This window comes from Saccoglossus kowalevskii, chromosome 12 (assembly GCF_978046115.1).
Source record: "Saccoglossus kowalevskii chromosome 12, keSacKowa6.1, whole genome shotgun sequence".
Classification (NCBI taxonomy): domain Eukaryota; kingdom Metazoa; phylum Hemichordata; class Enteropneusta; family Harrimaniidae; genus Saccoglossus; species Saccoglossus kowalevskii.
In genome coordinates this window covers 31,758,160-31,761,775 of record NC_140652.1, presented here as the reverse complement: position 1 = coordinate 31,761,775, position 3,616 = coordinate 31,758,160, and the positions used below count along the sequence as shown (strand labels likewise).

The window sequence follows — 3,616 nt, the reverse complement described above, 5'->3', positions numbered from 1 at the left end:
TAATGAAACGGTTCATATTGATTAAAGAGCAAATGTTCCCCGTTCTTGATATAATTCTTATTTTTTTTTCATTTGATGTCCCTTACATCGTTATATGCAAGTACATTGATCCGACATGTAAAGAATGTCGATAACCAGGGAACCACTGAGTGTAAAAAAACGTCACAGTATCATAAACTGAAGGACTGCAATGTAGGTGACCTGCATCTACTTGACACAGGCCATACCGGATTATTAGTTGCGTTACTATAGTAAATTGGAAGTCTGAAGGACAATTACGACTATCATTTTAACATATGTCAGTGGCGGCGGCAAAGAGGGCAGTCGGTGGCGGTCGCCCACTGGAAAAAATGTAGGGGGCGTCACCCTTCCAAAATCAAGATAAAACTTTTTGTTTCAGCAAAATTTGCCCCTCAAAATGCAGGAAATAGCGTTTCAGAGGGTGGAGATTTCAACATTGTAAGAGGAGGCATGCCCATGGTGCAGATCTCGCCTGCCCGTCCAAATTTCGTGCCGCCGCCCCTGTTTGTGTACAGTGAAGTGAATATTTGGACAACAAAGGCGAAACAACATTGTATGAAAAAAACATGCAAACAAATATGCATTCTTCATGTTGGGGGGGGGGGTCGTCGTTTCTAATATACAGCTGGCGTGCAATAGACACACCAATGATATGATGAACTTTGAGGACATGGAGTTTCAAAAACAAATTCTTCACAAATTTACCTATGAGTAATACGTTCAAACTAGGAACTAATTTACCATAGTGTCTACAAGTAAGGACACGCATTGCACCTACCTTGTGTAATGACTGCGGGTAGACATAATATCAGTATCAACAATATCCAACACAAGTCCATTTCTATAGTTCTCATGGACATTTAATAAATTGCGACATCTGCCATAACTGCTGACTTAACTGACCGTGGGTAACAATATCACTTGATACATTTCATGGGCGGATTTAGAGGGGGCCCTCTATTTTTAACAACCAACAGGGCTTCGCGCCATCGGCACTCGCGAACTTGGCTTTCGGCCAACTTATCGCCCCTCCTATTCCAGAATCCTAGATCCACCCCTGCATTTGCAAGGCTTATGTCATCTTGGGAGTATGACGTCCTTCCAGAACTAACGTTACGTTGTTGGCTGTTATATTTGTTGCAACTGATTATCTTAGCCTGGTTTTCTGATCAGGCTCCGATTTTTCAGATAAATGGGTTTTAGCTTTTTAACTACTCAATAAATGAATAAAATAACGTTAAACAAAATCACAATTAATTGGCCACATATGATGACAGGTAATTTAAACTTGTAAATAAATATGACACACAACAGACTAGACATTATTGTTTCTTTCAATATTGTTAAAAATCATTTATGATGTTTATTTTGTGATATGGCGCTTTGCTAGTTTTTTCGAGGGTATACGTAACATCAAAGTTTGCACATTCAAACAAGATACCACACACGCAAGTAGTTAAGGATGGACTATAGGGACGACCATGAGGGCGCTGTTCATACTCGGATGCGATGACGTCATACGAACAGCGCCCTCATGGTCGTCCCTATAGTCCAGCTTTAGCATAAATAATGACGTCACAATGGGAATTCGTGCATAAATTAGCATAAATGAGGACCAATGCCGTAAAGGGGATCATTTGAATGAGGATGACGTCACAATGGGATATTGTGAATACATTTGCATACATAAAATTGATGTGAATACGAGGTCGTGTCGAGGTCATCGTGAATACATTTGCATAAATTACTATCATTTTTTTTAATTATTTTTTTAAATTTTTTTTTAATTATTTTTAATTATTTTTAATTATTTTTTTTAATTGGACAGGCGTCATGGCCGTAAAGGGGATAATTTGAATGAGGATGACGTCACAATGGGATATTTTAATACATTTGCATAAATTACCATCAATTTTTTGTAATTATTTTGTTTAATTATTTTTAATTATTTTTAATTATTTTTTTAATTGGACAGGCGTGGACGAAAGATTTTTCATGAGGATGACGTCACAATGGGATATTGTGAATACATTTGCATACATAAAATTGATGTGAATACGAGGTCGTGTCGAGGTCATCGTGAATACATTTGCATAAATTACCATCATTTTTTTTAATTATTTTTAATTATTTTTAATTATTTTTAATTATTTTTTTTAATTGGACAGGCGTGGACGAAAGATTTTTCAGAATGTGTCATAGAGGGCGCTCTCTCTCACACACACACACTAATAAATACACGGCATTTTTGAAAACTAACGGAGTTTATTGCACAAAAGAAGTAAACAAGAATGAAATATTGACATGGAGTATACATTCATGGCGTGGTTGAGTATTTTTTTTAACGCCACGAAAAAAACATACGATGTGAGTAAGGAAAATAGTTGCGTAGCGTATAAATGTTTAGCATGATTAAATATTTCTTAACACCTCGAAAAATACGTACATACATGTAAATGTGCGGCGTTGTTAAATTCATTTTTCACGTCACGAGAAATACGAGTACATAAACGATTCGATTAAATACACGGAAGAGTGAAAAGTCAATAATTATACAGTAAACAGTGAACAATAAAAATAATTCATTCTATATATATACATATGTTGTTCATCGTTTATATTTTCTTACCTCATATTTGCTTTGTTTTGTTTGAGTAAATTATTTTTAACGACACGAAAAAATACGAGTACATAAACGATTCGATTAAAAACACAGAAAAGGGAAACGTCAATAATAGTAAACAGTGAACAATAAATAATAATTCATTCTATATATACATGTTCATTTTTACATTTCTTACATCCTTTCAATGAGTCAAGCAGTCTGTACATTTTTTTTATTCCATCGCTCCAATCAGAATCGCTCATCTGTCGTAGAAGAAAAAAAGAGAGAGAGAGAATAATATTAAAAACCAATAGTCACCCCGTAAAACTGCGGTAATAAACCCCGCTAAAATGCAAAGTATGCAAAATCGGTTGATCGACGTACAGTTTGTTTTTTTCAAAAATGGTGGACTACGGTACGATGAGTTAAAATATATAATTACCTGATCGTTTCACAGAATAACTTTTGACATACATAATCATCACACGGAATGAGTTTACGGTGTAACGTAGCGATTTTCGTTTTTCCCTTGGCGAAGAAGATATGTCCTCGCCTTCTTGCCGAAGATTCAAAGGCGGTAAACCAAGTTTGACCTTCTGTGAAAGGTCATCTCATGGATATCTACACAACGAGTCATACACGACGTATTGGTTACACATTGCTTGAAATCAAAGTATTTGATGATTGTAGATCCACGTACGAGAAATCTCTTAAATTCTGTGACATGACTACCGTACGAGTCAAAATAGTCTTCGTGGTAAGGTATTTCAGACAGAAAGTGGCCCAATGCGTTCCACCCGCGAATATCAACGGTGTTTGATACGAGCGATGTGTATTATTCCGAAGCACTGTCCGTGAATGCCAGTTTGAACTCAATCACAAGATTAAGTGTGAGCGCATAGGATTATTTATAAATCGTTCGTCATAAATGTTCCTAATGTGAAATAGACCTCCCACGTAGATGATAAACAACAGATGTTGGTGTATTTG

At 36.1% G+C, this 3,616-nt stretch overlaps 1 long non-coding RNA gene across 1 annotated transcript; it reads right to left on the bottom strand.

The window, feature by feature from the left end:
- Positions 1 to 2,266: 2,266 nt before the first annotated feature.
- On the bottom strand, positions 2,267 to 3,199 carry LOC146735733 (uncharacterized). The gene is made up of 2 exons (XR_014931260.1): positions 3,069 to 3,199; positions 2,267 to 2,889 (listed from the first exon to the last, which is right to left on the bottom strand). It is a non-coding gene; the product is annotated as an uncharacterized LOC146735733 (long non-coding RNA).
- Between the last annotated feature and the right edge of the window lie 417 nt (positions 3,200 to 3,616).